Here is a 20,522-nt window from a genome sequence, read left to right as displayed (position 1 = left end):
TACAGTAATACTGGTCATATGATACAGTGATACTGGTCATATGATACAGTATTACTGGCCATATGATACAGTAATACTGGCCATATGATACAGTGATACTGGCCATATGATACAGTGATACTGGCCATATGATACAGTGATACTGGTCATATGATACAGTAATACTGGTCATATGATACAGTATTACTGGCCATATGATACAGTAATACTGGCCATATGATACAGTAATACTGGTCATATGATACAGTAATACTGGTCATATGATACAGTAATACTGGTCATATGATACAGTAATACTGGCCATATGATACAGTAATACTGGCCATATGATACAGTAATACTGGCCATACTGGTCATATGATACAGTGATACTGAGATACAGTAATACTGGTCATATGATACAGTGATACTGGTCATATGATACAGTAATACTGGTCATATGATACAGTAATACTGGCCATATGATACAGTAATACTGGCCATATGATACAGTGATACTGGCCATATGATACCATATGATACAGTGATACTGGTCATATGATACAGTAATACTGGCCATATGATACAGTAATACTGGCCATATGATACAGTAATACTGGCCATATGATACAGTAATACTGGCCATATGATACAGTAATACTGGCCATATGATACTGGCCATATGATACATAATACTGGCCATATGATACAGTAATACTGGCCATATGGCCATATGATGGCCATATGATACAGTAATACTGGCCATATGGCACAGTGATACTGGTGATACAGTACTGGCCATATGATACAGTACTGGCCATATGTCATATGATATGATGATACTGGTCATATGATACAGTAATACTGGTCATATGATACAGTAATACTGGCCATATGATACAGTAATACTGGCCATATGATACAGTAATACTGGCCATATGATACAGTAATACTGGCCATATGATACAGTAATACTGGCCATATGATACAGTGATACTGGTCATATGATACAGTGATACTGGTCATATGATACATGATACAGTATATATACAGTGGTCATATGATACAGTATTACTGGCCATATGATACAGTAATACTGGTCATATGATACAGTAATACTGGTCATATGATACAGTAATACTGGTCATATGATACAGTAATACTGGTCATATGATACAGTAATACTGGCCATATGATACAGTAATACTGGTCATATGATACAGTGATACTGGTCATATGATACAGTAATACATATGATTACGGTAATGCTGGTCATACTGGTATGATTACAGTATTACTGGCCATATAGGATGGTAATACTGGTCATATGATACTGGTCATACTGGTCATATATATACATATGATACAGTATACTGGTCATATAATACAGTAATACTGGTCATATAATACAGTATTACTGGCCATATAATACAGTATACTGGTCATATAATACGGTAATACTGGTCATATGATACAGTAATACTGGCCATATGATACAGTAATACTGGTCATATGATACAGTAATACTGGCCATATGATACAGTAATACTGGTCATATGATACAGTAATACTGGCCATATGATACAGTGATACTGGTCATATAATACAGTAATACTGGTCATATAATACAGTAATACTGGCCATATGATACAGTAATACTGGCCATATGATACAGTGATACTGGTCATATGATACAGTGATACTAGTCATATAATACAGTAATACTGGTCATATAATACAGTAATACTGGTCATATAATACAGCATTACTGGCCATATGATACAGTGATACTGGTCATATGGTACAGTGATACTGGCCATATGACACGGTAATACGGCGTGGCAGTTGACTGTACGACATCACGGAGTGGCAGCTGACTGTACGACATCACGGCGTGGCAGCTGACTGTACGACATCACGACGTGGCAGCCGACTGTACGACATCACGGCGTGGCAGCTGACTGTACGACATCACTATATGGCAGCTGACTGTACGACATCACGGCGTGACAGCTGACTGTACGACATCACGGCGTGGCAGCCGACTGTACGACATCACGGCGTGGCAGCCGACTGTACGACATCACGGCGTCGCAGCCGACGGTACGACATCACGGCGTAGCAGCTGACTGTACGACATCACTATATGGCAGCCGACGGTACGACATCACGGCGTAGCAGCTGACTGTACGACATCACTATATGGCAGCTGATTGTACGACATCACGACGTGACAGCCAACTTTACGACATCACGACGTGACAGCTGACTGTACGACATCACGGCGTAGCAGCTGACTGTACGACATCACTATATGGCAGCTGACTGTACGACATCACAACGTGGCAGTCGACTGTACGACATCACGGCGTGACAGCCGACTGTACGACATCACGGCGTGGCAGCTGACTGTACGACATCACTATATGGCAGCTGACTGTACGACATCACAACATGGCAGCCGACTGTACGACATCACGGCGTGACATCCGACTGTACGACATCACTATATGGCAGCTGACTGTACGACATCACTATATGGCAGCTGACTGTACGACATCACAACGTGGCAGTCGACTGTACGACATCACGGCGTGACAGCCGACTGTACGACATCACGACGTGACAGCTGACTGTACGACATCACGACGTGGCAGCCGACTGTACGACATCACGGCGTGACAGCTGACTGTACGACATCACTATATGGCAGCTGACTGTACGACATCACAACGTGGCAGTCGACTGTACGACATCACGGCGTGACAGCCGACTGTACGACATCACGGCGTGGCAGCTGACTGTACGACATCACTATATGGCAGCTGACTGTACGACATCACAACATGGCAGCTGACTGTACGACATCACTATATGGCAGCTGACTGTACGACATCACAACATGGCAGCCGACTGTACGACATCACGACGTGACAGCCGACTGTACGACATCACGGCGTGACAGCCTACTGTACGACATCACTATATGGCAGCCGACTGTACGAAATCACGACGGGACAGCTGACTGTACGACATCACGACGTGACAGCTGTCTGTACGACATCACGGCGTGGCAGCCGACTGTACGACATCACGGCGTGGCAGCTGACTGTACGACATCACGGCGTGACAGCCTACTGTACGACATCACGGCGTGACAGCTGACTGTACGACATCACGGCGTGGCAGCTGACTGTACAAGCAGCCGCACATACAAAAACCAAGCACTTGATAGCTGGTCAAGGTTGTTTATACTAGAAATCCAATTAAACATATTCCTACAATTCTCAATAATTTCTGGTCGTACTATATATCACGATCCCTGATAACAGTAATTACGGTAGTGCAATACAATGGACCGCCCAGCGCACCTATCGTAACCTGAATACGTGACTCAACACCCAAGTTCAAGCATTAAATCTAAAATAATCCATTGCCCAACACAGAGTCAACACTGTGTTCTATAAACGATCAAATAATCCTGTTCTTCCGTTCTTAACTCTCTCTCTCTCTTTCTGAGTTCGGCGTTACATTGTGCAGACCACAACGACATGTAACAGAGCATGCACGCCTACGTCAGTTGTGTCCCCTGCTGTGAGATCTGTATGTCAGAGTAAGTCGCACGATATGGATGGGCTGTCATGTCCGCTTTATCTTTTGGAACCAGGAAATGATCTCACATCGTGGGCGAGAGAAGGGCGACGATGTGACGCTGTGTCGAGGTAAGACTGATTTGATTGTAAAAGTTTGTTTATACTTCTATAGTGACGCTATCATGTATCTCATACACCTCAGCCTATTGTCGGTCCTAAGACGGATGTGTTCATTCGATAAATACAAGCCCATCGTTTGATCAAATCTAGACCATGTGGGGTAGGGTTATTTATTGTGATTCTTCAGTCAAGGCCTGTTACCTCTAGTGATAAGCCGTGGACGAACTTCCCTATCTATGCGGGGAGGCGGTGAGAGGTAGGGTTGAGAAGTGGGGTTGGGGTGGCTTAGCCTTGTGGTAACAGCACCGTTGTTATACACAAGTTTTATTTCCTCTCCGACCCTGGATACAATCACAATGGCGACCATGAATTTTTATGTATTTAAAGAGTATTTCAGTTATATCATCTGAATGCACAAGCTGGAATGTTACTCTATTATTCGCGGGAAAAGCGGGGATACAGTTGTGTGCACCGCTAAACAACAAACAAGACCAAACTTAATGTACAAATTTGATTATTCGGCAGGGTATCACTGACCAGCTGTTTCTGCCATCTGTCACTCACTCACTCACACACCCACCCACCCACTCACTCACTCACTCACTCACTCACTCACTCACTCACTCACACTCACTCACTCACTCACTCACTCACTCACTCCTCACTCACTCCTCCTCCTCCACCCACCCACCCACCCACCCACCCCACCTCACTCCTCACTCACTCACTCACTCACTCACTCACCCACCCACCCACTCACTCCACTCACTCACCACTCACTCACTCACCCACCCACCACTCACTCCTCACTCCACCCACCCACCCACCCACCCACTCCACCCACCCTCACTCACTCACCCACCCACCCACCCACCCACCCACTCACCCACTCACTCACTCCCTCACCCACCCACCACTCACTCCCACCACTCCCACCACCCACCCACCCACCCACCCACCCACTCCTCACTCACTCACTCCTCCACCACCACCCACCCACCCACCCACCCACTCACTCACTCACTCCTCCTCACCCACCCACCCACCCACCAAAACCTACTCACTCACTCACTCATGGCCGTAGAGCCGCCAGTGTGTTGTCAATATACCTGCAAATGACCAGGAACTGTTGTTTTTATGTTTGTTAATCCGACTTTCATTACGTTAAGTGGTGTATGAAATATTCAGCCCGTGGTCTTTAGCTAATGGGACGTCACTTGCATTTGAGGTCATATGGCAAACACGACAAGAGATGGAATATATTCAGGCTTCAAGTATGGGTGTAAACATACAGAGCAAACATGGGGTTCAGTGTGGTAGATACTTCTATTACATCCTTTCAGTCAACCGCCCTCGGACACACTTAACACAGATGTTTAATGTGGGGCACATTATTACAGTGAAGCACACTAGTCCCAACGGCTATTGCAAAAAAACCAAGCTGTTTTTGAGTCACGATCTGTTAGAGGTGATACCAGGTGTCAAGACCTAAAGCTATGCTGTTTCTGAGTCACGATCTGGTAGAGGAGGTACAAGGTGTCAAGACCTAAAGCTATGGTGTTTCTGAGTCACGATCTGGTAGAGGAGGTACAAGGTGTCAAGACCTAAAGCTATGCTGTTTCTGAGTCACGATCTGGTAGAGGAGGTACAAGGTGTCAAGACCTAAAGCTATGCTGTTTCTGAGTCACGATCTGGTAGAGGAGGTACAAGGTGTCAAGACCTAAAGCTATGCTGTTTCTGAGTCACGATCTGTTAGAGGTGATACTAGGTGTCAAGACCTAAAGGTATGCTGTTTCTGAGTCACGATCTGTTAGAGGTGATACAAGGTGTCAAGACCTAAAGCTATGCTGTTTCTGAGTCACGATCTGTTAGAGGTGATACAAGGTGTCAAGACCTAAAGCTATGCTGTTTCTGAGTCACGATCTGTTAGAGGTGATACCAGGTGTCAAGACCTAAAGCTATGCTGTTTCTGAGTCACGATCTGGTAGAGGAGGTACAAGGTGTCAAGACCTAAAGCTATGCTGTTTCTGAGTCACGATCTGTTAGAGGTGATACTAGGTGTCAAGACCTAAAGCTATGCTGTTTCTGAATAACGATCTGTTAGAGGTGATACCAGGTGTCAAGACCTAAAGCTATGCTGTTTCTGAGTCACGATCTGTTAGAGGTGATACAAGGTGTCAAGACCTAAAGCTATGCTGTTTCTGAGTCACGATCTGTTAGAGGTGATACCAGGTGTCAAGACCTAAAGCTATGCTGTTTCTGAATCACGATCTGTTAGAGGTGATACTAGATGTCAAGACCTGAAGCTATGATGTTTCTGAATCACGATCTGTTAGAGGTGATACAAGGTGTCAAGACCTGAAGCTATGATGTTTCTGAGTCACGATCTGTTAGAGGAGGTACTAGGTGTCAAGACCTAAAGGTATGCTGTTTCTGAATAACGATCTGTTAGAGGTGATACTAGGTGTCAAGACCTAAAAGCTATGCTGTTTCTGAATAACGATCTGTTAGAGGTGATACAAGGTGTCATGACCTAAAGGTATGCTACACGCCAGTGACATCCGTCAAAAACGCATTGAAACTCAGAGAACCTAAACAGACAGGTGAACATGATTTGATAAGCAACGGTAACGAAACACATGCAAATGTGGAACACTTTATGAACTAATCCCACAGACAATCTCTATCTTTGTCAGCATGGTCCATGTCAAGCTGACCTTGCTTGGAAGAGATTGCAGTGAACTGATTTGTTCAGGTGATGTAGATTGTACAGAATACAGAACAGGGATGTGTCCAACTGCTGTAGATTATAGAGATTGTATAGACGTCCAGATATAACGGCATGTGGTTGGAACGGAATCCTGTGTGGCATGACATGGTGCAGCTGGTTAACTGAAATTTCTCTCGCCGGGATGTTTAATATAAGCCGTGAAGTTTGTAAGGCTATACGATTATACGATTTAAACCTTCGCACATCATGCGATTGTTTAACCAAACCTCATGACGTCATCTGATTGTTTAACCAAACCTCATGACGTCATCTGATTGATTAACCAAACCTCATGACCTGTTATGACTGTTTTTCGGAACTTCATGACATCATGGGATTGTTAAACCAACGCTTTGTGGTCATCATATCATTGTTTAAGTATAATCTCTGCATCGGTAAATGATTTAGGGGATAACTGTACTGTGTTTGACGAATTGGGGACGTATACCGGTGGTTATATAGCCTCAAATTTAGTTATATCGGCGACGCGTATTTGTACGCGTCGCCGATATAACTGGAATTTGAGGCTATATAACCACCGGTATACGTCCCCATCGTCAAACACAGTACAGAATATCTAATTCTAATTCAACTCGTTTTACGCTGTTTTTCGTGAAAGAAATTCATTATTTAAACCAGGTCAAAGTTCCTCTAGGTCAAAGGTTAATCATATCACTCCTTCAACTTACACCATCGCCAGAGAAAGTAGTTCCCTTTTCAAACTGCACACGTTTATTATGTGCACACAGACTAAATTTGACAATGATGAATAGATCATAGTATTATAGATAAAATGGACGGTATTATGATGAAACCGCCCTCTAGTTACAGAAATGAGTGGCCCGCTGATTCCTCAACTACGGGCCATTATCAGTTCTGTTGTCAAATGACGTCATAGCAGGTGACGTCACGCTCCATAATGACGTCATAAACCTTGTTTCATGATCTAACAGTGTTGGGTCAACAACCCGTTGCGAGTAAGTTGTTTGAACTTAAAATTAAATTTATGATACTGTTTTGTCTTTTTTAACACAAATTCCACCCATTTTAGCTGGATAGGGGAGTTAATTGACCAATGGCTTCTGCAAATGACAATGTCCTGCGAAACAGCGTTACCCCAATAGTGTAGGGATCGATACATTCAAAGGTTTCGGTGAATCGGTTTTCAAATTGCGACCGTATATGCTGATTATACGGTCGGAAATTTATAGCATTGACCAATCAGAACTCATGTTACATACTAAGTTGAATTAGAATGTTGAATCAAAGCATGTCGGTCATCCTGTCATTTATTGAAGATAGACTGTCGACATGTTCCTGTTGAATTACAGTCAAAGTTCGAAATAATCGCCGGCCCGCAGGCCCAGCGCCGGTTGTTATTGTATCGGGCCGGCAGTTTCAAATATTGGCAGGCCTTTGTGGCCTTCAGTAAATTATTTGTCTTCTTTTCAACCGGAATCTTTCCCTTGCTTTTTTCTTTATTAACGTTTGGGAATCACCCATGATCCGTCATGTTACGATAACTTATGGTTTCGCTTCCTGTTATTTCAGCGCATTGTGCATAGGAATGTCAACATCAGTCTTTAACAAATAAAAACGTCTCTCTGCGCCACAGGCTTGGCTAGTTGACTTTGTAGAAACAGTGTGAAACTGTGTACAGTGTAGTCTTTAGTGTTTTTATTGGTTTGACTTTAACAAAATGGGCCTGCAGATTTCATTCACGACCTGTAGATTTGAAAGCCTGCAGGCCCTGATTGCCCTGATGGCCAACAGGCAAATTTAAGTATTGCAAGGTTCTTGCTGTTGTATTGTGGATCTTCGAATCAATTGAACATGTAAATACCTCTCCAATACACGACATTACCCACTGTAGACCCGTCTTCACCTGCAGTTGGCACACAACGTATTTCCTCAGCCTAATTACAAGCATTCCATGTATAATTCATGTCTTTGTGTCGCTTTATGCTGGTTTAATCTTAACCTTGCTTCATTTCATCTCGGTCGTAAACAATGTGTACAATAGCCTCTGTAGCTTGACCTTGTGGTTCAGTGGAAGACTGTATCGTCTGAATACGAGATCAAGCCTCAAATCTTGGTCTGTGTCTTGAACTTGCTCTTATACTTACACACCTGTCATCAGGTAATGGCGCTCTGAGTCCAGTAGACGAACATCAATTCAATTCTTCACTGGGGCTCCAATGTAGACGGGCTAGTCCAAGATATAACTCAAGGTCCAGCCGTAGGGCAGAGTTCTTTATTTCATTGTGTCCAAGCCAACTGGTGGTGTTAAACACTCAAGTCAGGTGTGGGCTGAATCAAGTGGCCTGGTGCTTCAACAGAACGCCGTCAATAGTGTGCATCTTAAATATGATCAAGACCAAAACGGTTTTTTTTCTGAAGTTGCCCGCCAGAATGAAATTACTGGGCACCTTGCCCTGCATGAGAAGCGTCAACTGCAACTTACAGCCAATGAGAAGTTGTAGGGCTTCTTTGTAAACTTTAGGCCAATCAGCACAGTTGGCAGAAGCTATGAACTGTGAGTTATCCAAATGATTGATGCTGAGGGTCCCTAGCTCATTATGAAATTAACAATATTTTAAAAACTTATAATTAAAACCTATCACCAAACAATACCAAAATGAATACAAGCTGCTACATATGTTCAACCCTGTTGCACAATCATGCCTGATTTCTCGGTGACCAATTCACTTAATTGTCTCCACTAATTTGCCTTTAACCCTGCATGGAAGGCGGATTACTGAGGGTCTGAGGGGAGGGGTGGAGTATTCAGGGCGGTGACGTATTCAGGGCGTGACGTATTTAGGGCGGTGACGTATTTAGGGCGTGACGTATTCAGGGCGGTGACGTATTCAGGGCGTGGCGTATTCAGGGCGGTGACGTATTCAGGGCGTGACGTATTTAGGGCGGTGACGTATTTAGGGCGTGACGTATTTAGGGCGTGACGTAGTGTCGGATGATTGTTTGACATAACTACCATCGCCCGCAGGCAATCCTGCAGGAAAAGCACATTCGTATTGTGGTGTGCGCTTTTTAGCGTCTGTTCGGTATGGTGCATGTGCAATTGTATTGTAGTGTGTGCGTTTTAGGATGTGTACGGTATGGTGCATGTGCAATTGTATTGTAGTGTGTGCGTTTTAGGATGTGTACGGTATGGTGCATGTGCAATTGTATTGTAGTGTGTGCGTTTTAGTATTTGTTCGGACTGGTGCATGTGCAAGTGTATTGTAGTGTGTGTGTTTTAGGATGTGTACGGTATGGTGCATGTGCAAGTGTATTGTAGTGTGTGCGTTTTAGTATTTGTTCGGTATGGTGCATGTGCAAGTGTATTGTAGTGTGTGCGTTTTAGGATTTGTTCGGTATGGTGCACGTAAAAAGGACAGTGCGACAAACGGACAATTGTATTGTAGTGGGGTTTATTAGGGTTTGTAAGGTAGAGTACATGTGAAAGTAACAGTGTGATACGCTGATTATAGCCCCTGTGGTGACTCCTGGTAACATAACCTCAGCCTTAAGACACGTGATATATCGTTCGGGATCAGGACGTCAGTCGGGGCAGGCCGCTGCATGACTTTCTACACTGGTGACAATCGGACACCTGCCCTGTCACGCTCATCAATAGGATTGAGACGAAAGGTCCATGCATATACACGTACACGGGCAAACACACAAATACACACACTGGCGCGCGATCGCACACGCAAAGAGAGGCAAGCACAACCCCGTTGCGCTCACCGGTTATCTCCCAATGGACAGACACCCAATTTACAGACAGTCGATTGACAGACACTGAACTAGAAGGTTAATTAGGGTAACACCTATGGGTATAATGGAACAGTCCACTGTCTGGTGAGTAAAGTAGGGTGAGCCTGAAACAGGTTCGCTACTGATAAGTTTGATTGTTTGTAAATAGAACTCTGTTGATTATAATCTGCCTTCTATTCTCAAAATTGTTCTTACTATCAATTACTATCGAATATAAAAACAGGTTTGTGCCTGAGAAATTTGATTGTGTTTATTGACTGACACATATTTTATTCATTCAAGAAAATAATCAAAACAAATATATTGACTGCACAACAGTCTCGTTTCCTGCTGACTGGGTTCCGTCCTATTGCGCAACTTAGTACAATAACCAGTCCAGAATGTTAAGACCAACTCATTCAAACGGATGGATATATAAATATTAATCAGTATTATTTGATAATCTAATCACTTGTATATTGTAACGATACGCTCCTTCTAATCCTTGCAAACACGTCGTGTAGGGTGCTCTATCTTACAACGTGTTCTATACAAACGGAAATCTTGAAATCGTGGAAATCTCAAAACGAGGCTCGGCCGCTAGAAAAGTTTGGCGGTCTGGTACGGACTTGATATTATATCAATCACAGTGTACGTTACAATAATACACTTAATAAGCGCAAGGAACACATAACAGGTGTACCCAGTGAGCCAGATGAATGGTGAATCATTGTACGATCTCTTCAAACAGAGGCAGTCTGTGACGTCTTAATTAACGACATGCTGCCTAAACCTCGACATAAAATATAGAAATACGATTGTTTAAAGCTTTATAATTAAAATCAATTTGTAAATATCATTTTCTTATGAAACAATGAAGTGGAGTTCAGTTTAACCATAGTTGGGATTACACCCGCTCACCGGACAGACCCTCTACCCTGTGTGCTATGGAATGCTATGTCTCCCAGTCCCTGAACTGTATAATCTCCCCTTCTGTCCAGCCCTTTCTGTCCAGCCCCTTCTGTCCAGCCCTTTCTGTCCAGCCCCTTCTGTCCAGCCCCTTCTGTCCAGCCCTTTCTGTCCAGTCCCTTCTGTCAGCCCTTTCTGTCCAGCTTCTGTCCAGCCCTTTCTGTCCAGCCCTTTCTGTCCAGCCCTTTCTGTCCAGCCCCTTCTGTCCAGCCCTTTCTGTCCAGCCCTTTCTGTCCAGCCCTTTCTGTCCAGCCCTTTCTGTCCAGCCCCTTCTGTCCAGCCCTTTCTGTCCAGCCCCTTCTGTCCAGCCCTTTCTGTCCAGCCCTTTCTGTCCAGCCCTTCTGTCCAGCCCTTTCTGTCCAGCCCCTTCTGTCCAGCCCCTCTGTCCAGCCCTTTCTGTCCAGTCCAGCCCCTTCTGTCCAGCCCTTCTGTCCAGCCCTTTCTGTCCAGCCCTTCTGTCCAGCCCCTTCCTGTCTGTCCAGCCCCTTCTGTCCAGCCCTTCTGTCCAGCCCTTTCTGTCCAGCCCTTTCTGTCCAGCCCTTTCTGTCCAGCCCTTTCTGTCCAGCCCCTTCTGTCCAGCCCTTTCTGTCCAGCCCCTTCTGTCCAGCCCTTTCTGTCCAGCCCTTTCTGCAATGCTGACAAAAGTCTCAATGAAGCTGGACTTCCTATGATTCGGAATCTCCCATCTTAGTCCAGGTGGAAAATCTCAATAGGGGCCTAGAAATAGGATTTCGTAGCCTCCCCAGTACTGATTTTGTTTGACACTTTTTTGGCTGCAGAGATTCCGAAAATACTAGTAAAAAGGCTATGAAAAAGTCAGTTCAAACATATAACTTCAACTGTAAGGTGCAAAATTCATGATCAGCTACTTAAAACACGAGGACACACAATAGGCCTTCAGAAACCCACACTTGTCGTTAGAGGCGACTATCAGGATCGGGTGGTTAGACCGTGGTCAGGCCCGCTGACGTGGTTGACACATGTTATCGCATCCCAACTGCATAGATTGATGCTCATGCTGTTAATCAATGGATTGTTTGGTCCAGGCTCGATTATTTACAGACAGCCACCATATAGCTGGCATAGTGCTGAATGCGGCGTTACACACAAAATATAAAATCCGACATCGGATGTAAGGACACGTCCTTACTGAACGCGCACGTGTGAGAGGTTTACAGACACAACAGATAATCACTTGGTTAAGAATGTAGAGGTATTGGTAGAGGTATGTCTCAAAAAGCAATATCGACATATACTATTCGAAAAAAGAAACGCATAACCCAGAAATCTGTTGCGAAAATGTAGTATTTTCAAACATGTCCACAAACAGACTTTAGTACATGAATTTTTTGTATAGACGGAAATGTCTATACAACCAAGTGGATAATTTTAGATAACGGAAACTTTGAGCGCCATAGTGACGACGTAGCACGGGCCCGACGTCGGATCTCCTGGCTCTCAGTCCAATCTCCTTCAACCTGTTCCGTAGAGTTTGACCGGATATCCTCCGAAGTCCAGGCACCCTGGCTGCTGTGCTCTCATCCGTGGCAGTACGATCACACAAATGTAGTACCCGGATGTACCGATCTTGGACTACAGTGGTGACTCGAGGTCTGCCTGTACGGGGACGGTCATTTGTTATACCTGTTTGGTTGTAACGAGCTGTAAGCCGTGATATCGTGATCAGACTGACGTTCAGGCGCCTGATAACAGAAGATTGGTAATCTCCAGCTTGCATTCTTTCAATGGCGATGCTGGGTGTCGCAACGTCAAGACGTGGCGTAGTGATTTGACCTTGAAACTCCTTCAAAACGAATGCCGATTTCCGAAAGTAGTCTGGGTTTTTATAGCCAGACAGTGCATGCGCTTTGCTGCACAATTTCAACTGGAAGGTGATTTCTGTTGCGTTGTGGCGATTCCTTTTTAATCCTTGTAAGAAATCTCACCAAAATCAACATTTTCAGGTAAAGTCGATTTTAAAGCAGTTGTGTAAAATCATGTTATGAACACTTTTGTTACATATGTTGACGACTGTTTGAACACAATATTTTATTAATAGATTTTTAAAAAATACAAAACGCCTATTCGTTTCTTTTGGGGGATAGTATATACGCAATGGCGGACTTTTGAAAAACTGCCAAGCTGGATATCTAGCAATTCACAATCGTGTCCACGCACTTGAAGCGTAACCTGAACACAATAGGGACAGAGTAATGTGATCTTCTCATCACAATTATGTCAGCTCACGTCGAGATCATCTCAGTCACGACATCGCCCCTCGCGCGCCTTGTGTTGGTCTGAGTGACGCTGTTGTTCTATACTAGTGAACGTTTTATAGTGACAGCTGTGTGAAATAAACTAACGGACAAAAGAAACGATGCCAATTCGAAATCACTGATGTTAGAAAACGACAAACCACCATATTGGCACATGCATATTGAGCATACACCTAGCTGTTATTAAAATTCACTTTCCTTTTTTCACAATGATGGTTTGTTGTTTTTTACATCAGTGATTTCGAATTGGTACCGTTTCTTTTGCCCGTTAGTTTAGTTTCCAAATTTTGCTAGCCAGTCGGGCTATGCCTGAAAGGAAAGGTATTAGCCCACAAAATAATTCACTAGCTCGAAATTAGAATGTAGAAACTAAGCAAAAGATGACAAAAATAGATGAGAATAGCATATTGTCGGCATGGCACGGGTTTCATCATTCCGCTGCTGATATGATGAACATTTGTATCAGGCCATAATCTTGCATGATTTAAAGGTCACATGCAACGTAAAACACAACTTTGCAGATTCTGATACCTTTCGGTATGGACTTACCGAATCAAATCATCAAAAATGCAAATTCAACTTAAAAAGTTGAAAATTAACGTGATGAAAAAAAGCCTCGCGAAATCGTAGTTCAAACGATCCACTAACTTTCCCCCAGCGCTTGGGGGAATTGAAGTGGTTTCAACAGCTGGGCTGCGCTCATAACACATGCGCAGTGAAATAGGTTCGCGCAGCTTGGAAGCGGGTTGTCCGGTGAATACTCGGTGAAGGCTTTGGTGTGAGCTATTTTTCTAATGTTTTGTTGATATTTCACAGGCGCGAGTTTTTTATATGTTATGACAGTAGATTACCGATTTAACTGTTTATATAAGTTCATTTGTCTATTTCACCACACGTTCTTCTTACCGAGTCACTTTCTCAGTTCGATACTTAAAAGAAATGTCATTATTTAGCGTTGACAGAATTTCTAACTGTGATATAGATTTGTCCTTGTCACAGACAAAACTCAATGTCTGTTTTATTGACACCTGTGTGTCTGCCTGCCTGTCTGCTAATGACAATATTCAATACACAACTTCGATCACTGACCACATGCAATTTGAACTTAACATATATCAGGCTATACACCATAAACAAAACGCATTAATTTATGGCCCCAGTTCGGTCTCTGTCACATTATGTAATTACACAGACAGGCAGGTGTGATACTTGTACACATGACATGTTATGATGTCTGTTGATTGCAAAATGTTATACACAAAAAATGAGCATGTATTTACAAAACCCAACATCTCTATATACACACACAATGAGCCGTGAGGGCATCTGCAAATGAACCAGCCGTTACACTTGAGTGCACACCCACCCGCTCTGACTGGGTTCGGTATCCCGGCTGCTTCGTTTCTTGGGAAGTAAACCCAAGTACAAAATATTGCACTTTTGATTTGCGATTGTACGCTTATAAGTTTATATGTTTTTTCATAATCAGCAATGTATATCATATGTCATGAATAAGTGATAATTGTGTTTTAATTATGTTTGATTTTTTGGTTGCATGTGACCTTTAAAGTGTATTATAACTTAACAAGTCAGAGAGAGTGATATATTTACAAATTCCCCATGAAAATACACTAGCCAGTTGGGCCAGTGACTGTGGAGATTTACTGGCCCAACTGTATTTTTACTTGCGACGGGCAGGCGGGCCAGTGGCTATTTCGTACACTGTACAGAGATATTCCGAGTGTCACAGGGCGGGTGGTTCTTTGACAAATGTCAACATCCCTTCACATGTTGGGCTTATGACGATGGTTAGATGGGCGGAAGTGTTGCCGTTTCATTTACGTCTCACCACTGTGCGTCTGTAAGAGTGATTGAGTGAGTGAGTGAGTTTAGTTTTACACCGCTTTTAGCAATATTCCAACAATATCACGGCGGGGGGACACCAGAATTGGGCTTCACACATTGTACCCATTTGTGGAACCCGGGTCTTCAGCGTGACGAGCGAACGCTTTACCCACTAGGCTACGCCGCCCCACATCTATAAGGCATGTATACGACCACAGGTATAGAAGGAATATGATACAGCGCCACTCGTATTAGGTAATAGTAACAACAACAACAAGATCATCATCATCATCATCATCATCATCATCAACAACGTCAACACAGCCAACAACGCTACTAGTACCAATAATAACCAGGGCGTCATGTGAAATACAGAAATGAGGAACATGTTGCCAACAAACATGATCCTGCCCTTTTTGATAGTCAGATGTTAATAATAATAATAATAATAATGATAATAATAATAATTTTCTGTCCCTTTTGACACCAATGTGATTGGCAAGATTCAGGAAAAGCATGATAAATATGCGGACCTCGCCTTTGAAATGTCTCGCTTGCATCCCAAGTACACTGTCGTCAGGCTCCCCATTGTTCTCGGTGCCCTTGGTTTGGTACCTCCTGATCTCTTGGCGCAGATCAGGAGAGTGCCCGGGTTCTCCACCGGGAGTACAGCCCTTCTGACACTCTGGGTAATGCAGAAGGCTGCAGTGTTGGGGAGCCTTCATATTCTCCGGAAAGTTCTCCGGTGGGTTCGACTAGGCAGCGTTTCCTGGGAGAAGTCCCATTCGCTGTCTGGGCTGCGTGTAGAGGGGCAAGGGCCCTGAGCTGATGATGAGCCTTACCAGCCTGACTGTGCCAGGATCACCCGAACCCTCTCTGCTGCATACTATCTTTAATCTGTAAAACATAATAATAATTCATATTAATAGCGTCTTGTATCCATCAATCTAATTGCTCGTTATACTCTGTAATCACACGCTGATTATTTTTACCCTGGATAACCCTGTGAGGTTATCCCACCGGGTACCCATTTTCTGCTGAGTGAACAGAGGCAATTTTGAATAAGCTCACTTGCCAAAGGTGAGACCACATGTATCACATGTGCTTCGTTGTGGGGCAGGACTGAAGCCCTAGAAACTCTCAGGAGTCAAGCTAGCAAAGACGGTCACCCATCCAATGACTCTCCGCACCCACCGTTGCTTGGATTTGTGACCTCCGCTCTACGCACAGGACCACACACCACCACAATGACCCGTTTCTTCTGGCAGTAATGTGATCGGCAAGGTCAGGAAAAGTCTGAAAAATAAGCGAACTTGTCTACACTGTCTTTAGGCACCTTATTGTTCACGGTGCCCTTGGGTTGGTATCTTCTGATCTCTTTATGGAGATCAGAAGATTACCGGGGTTCCCCACCGGGAGGACAGCTCGTCTGACACTCTGGGTAATGGAGGAGGCTACATAGTGTGTCTCGCAGTCCCTGAACCACATTATTTCCCCTACTGCCTATACCTCGCTGCAATGCTAAATCCATAAATGAAGCAAGTCTAGATTTCCTCATGTTCACTAAGGCTCCTTTTCAATTTTAGTGGGAGTATTTGCTCCTGTCAAAATTATATATATTCAGAGATTAAACATTAGAAGAAAGGAGCGGTGGGGTAGCCTAGTGGCTAAAGCGTTCGCTCGGCACGCGGAAGTCCGGCTTCGATGCCCGACATGGGTTCAATGTGTGAGGCCCATTTCTGGTGTCCCCTGTCGTGATATTGCTGGAATATTGCTAAAAGCGGCGGAAAACCAAACTCACTCACTGACGTTAGTCTACTGGCTGCAGGGTTGGAGAGTCTCCATATTCTACGGAAAGTTCCTGGTGGGTTCGACAAGGCAGCGCTTCTCGAGCAAGGAAACTGAGATTGTGGTCAGAATGGGATGTAGCCACTTGAGGTGATGAAGAGCCTCACCAGACTCTGACCGTGCCTCGGCATCCAACCTGTCTCTGCTGTAGTTTACTTTAATAGAAACAAAACCCGTGAAGATCCGGGTTAGAATTGATCTTCAGTAGCCCACGCTTGTCGTAAGAGGCGACTGACGGGATCGAGTGGTCAGGCTCGCTGACTTGGCTGACACATGTCATCGTATCCCAATTGCGTAGATCGATGCTCATGCTTTTGATCACTGGATTATCTGGTCCAGACTCGATTATGTATAGACAACCGCCATATAGCTGGAATTTGCTGAGTGCGGCGTAAAACTAAACTCACTCTCTCTCGCTCAATCAGTCACTCACTCACTACTTTAATAAAAACATAATAATAAACATAACATTATAGCTGGGTGTATGCGTAATAAGTTACATGACTTTATCTGGATTTTCTTGGATTGTGAAGAGAATTAGCTCTGAGGTACTTGCGGTGCGCAGTTTTGTGTTTATGGAGTTTGTATTTGGACCGTGGTGTGCGAAATATACTCAACAAAATAAGTTAAGGACCACCCCAATATTCAATATTTAAATATTATATGGATCATAATACGAACTATTAAATACTTTAATATTGAAAATTGGGGAGGTCTTTTTGGTTGAGTATGCATATTGCCTTACCGTGTGGCGAGACCAAAGTGCATGTTCTTTTGACACAATTCACCAGAGTTCACAGCTGATCAGCTTCTTTGTGTCAACTCGTGTTGCGGTATTGAATCCCTGTGAAGCGGTAAGGATATTATATATCGCCAGACGGAGTCCCAACCTGTCCGTGGACACGCGCAGTGAGAGGTCCCGGGTGGACTGGCGGGTGGAGTGGGTATGTGAGTAGACATTTTAACTTTGTCTAGCAGCGATTCTTATAGTGTGTGTTTCTGTTTATCTTCGCTCGCTGCTGTCCTGCTCAACTGTACAACGTTTGTTATGTACATGTACTTAAAAAATGGGACTATGACCACGCCCCGTCAAGCATGTACAGATCACAAAGCGATCCGTGATCGGGGCGTTATAGCGGGGGCTCGAAGTATAGGGGTCGTCTCAAGACGCCGACCTTTCGATTTTCCACTAGTCTCAGGACGCCGACCAACGGTTTTCCTTTGAAGGTTAGGTTCTGATTAGGCGTTGCGGATAATCTACTCTAGATGTTTTGATAAGCTGAACTCGTCGCACAAGGTGAACATATCGCAGTGGAACGCAATGGAACCACCACAACTCAGATGGGCCAAGAACCAAGAACCACCTGGAAGGGTGGCATTCACGTCTGAAGAGATACGTCGGCAAGGCTCACCAAAACATCTTCGAGGTCGTGCCGATCCTGTCACCAACACGGAAAACAACAAGAAGAAATACAGGGACTTGGAGCGACGACTGGATGACATCTGTCACCAGCTCAGACAAGGGACACTGTCCGTGAGACGACTGGATGACATCTGTCACCAGCTCAGACAAGGGACACTGTCCGTGAGACAGTTTGCTGATTCAGCATTCCACCTGTTGCATTTGGGTTAAAATCTGTGGATCGATCCCTGTGAAAAGAATTGGTGCTATATATATATCACGAATACACATTGGATATGCGATGTATTTATTTAAAATGTCGCGTATTTACTTATGTGAATTTCATTGTAAAAAAAACTTTAAAATCTGTCAACTGAGTTTGTTGATGAGTGCTTCAAGTATAGAATTAAACGGATAAAAATATATACTGTTGTCGTCTTCTCATTAGGTGTCGTCTCATCCGCATAATCCGGATTATCCTCTTCTAACAACTCGTTGATCCTTCATTGTCCTCGTAATCCTTTATTAATTGGCAAAATGAAACGAATCGTCTCAGGAAGCCGATATTTCTTTTCCACTCAACCGTGAAGTTTGGTCGAAAGGTCGGCGTTATAAACCTGAACCGAAGTATACGCTACATACAAACAGAGACCATATAATAGATTATATAAGAGACACAGGTGTGAACTGTCTTTGTGTATGACTGTGTGTATGCGGGAAGACGTGTACCATTAAATGTGTACACTATGAGTGGAGATTGTGTTTTCACTATAATATGTAGAATCGGACAGCTTTCGGCATGACTTTCGGCAAGCCCATTTTTTTCGTGTTAGCCTGATAGGTTGCAAAACTTTATACTTAGATCGTATCGAGGGCTTGCCCAACCTTTTTAGCAACAATCATGTGTAAGCCCGGGCTTTTTTATAATGGTAGCTACAGCCCTGGTTTATACCTATTTTAGATGACAGTGAAACATATATTTCTAATTGTACGCTTAATCATTGAATCAATCAAGGCCATTTCTTCGAACTGTTTTGGAGGAAGTACTCTAGTAAAACCTATGAACGAGGAAACTATTTTCCTTCCTAATAAGAATGTCAAGTAAGGCCTTTAGAACATTCATACCGTCAATTGTTGAGTCTGATCTAAGCCCGCTGTGAATCACCGATAAGTCCAGGGTCGTGTGCTATACTGACGTAAAGGGCTTGCCACTTACAGTTGTTGTCTCGGTAGTTTTCAGGATTTAAGCACGACCTCTAGTTTTGTACATATGTCATATCACCAAGCAACCAGGATCCAGTTATATGCTAATGACACGGTTATTTTTGACGAAACACAAAAAATACCTGCAAATGTGAAGTAAAATAAAGTATTTCATTATTATTTTATCATTTTTTAACCTTTCTTAACTATAACATATGTTATGTTTGGGATTACACTTTCTCAGTAAACGCCATATAGGGTTACATATGTCACATTTGACCTCTTTCTATATGGCATTGTATTCATAGCTTTCTTAGTTATGCTCACGAAGTAATTAGTACTATCTTTGCCAGATACACACGTACGTAACCTTATAGAAGGGACATATAACATCGTTTGTGACTGGAAAATGGTTAAACTTGCAATTATTATTTTCTTCATAGATGTTACATATGTCATTGGCGTGTTTCACCGTTGGTGGTTTGGAGATATTTAATGATTAACTGATCAGCGTTAGGTGGGAAAGTTTGCGGTTGAAGCGTTAGTTCGTGACGCGGATGCTTATGCTGTTGATCACTGGATTGTCTGGCCCAGACTCGATTATTTACACACCGCCGTCATATAGCTGAAATATTGCTTAGTGCAGCGTAAATCTAACCTCACTCTCACTCACCCACTCACTAAATGCGCCGTAAAACAATACACAGTCACCCAATCTGGATGGGCTTTCTGGTTTAAACATATTTTTATTTCAA

General features: G+C 43.6%; 1 protein-coding gene across 2 annotated transcripts in view; it reads left to right on the top strand.

Moving 5' to 3' along the window:
• The first annotated feature begins 3,579 nt into the window (after window positions 1-3,579).
• The window catches only part of LOC124273664 (galactoside 2-alpha-L-fucosyltransferase SEC1-like), a 37,652-nt gene continuing 20,709 nt past the window's right edge, over window positions 3,580-20,522 (top strand). For both annotated transcript variants that reach the window (XM_046708941.1, XM_046708947.1), the window contains exon 1: window positions 3,580-3,701. The gene's annotated coding sequence lies outside the window, so the exon portion shown is untranslated. The remainder of the gene's footprint in view (window positions 3,702-20,522) is intronic.

This window comes from Haliotis rubra, unplaced genomic scaffold (assembly GCF_003918875.1).
Source record: "Haliotis rubra isolate DU_JTF1 unplaced genomic scaffold, ASM391887v1 Scf1036, whole genome shotgun sequence".
NCBI classification, from domain to species: Eukaryota; Metazoa; Mollusca; class Gastropoda; order Lepetellida; family Haliotidae; genus Haliotis; species Haliotis rubra.
Note: the sequence above shows the minus strand (reverse complement) of the source record. Positions and strands in the feature narration are given on the sequence as shown.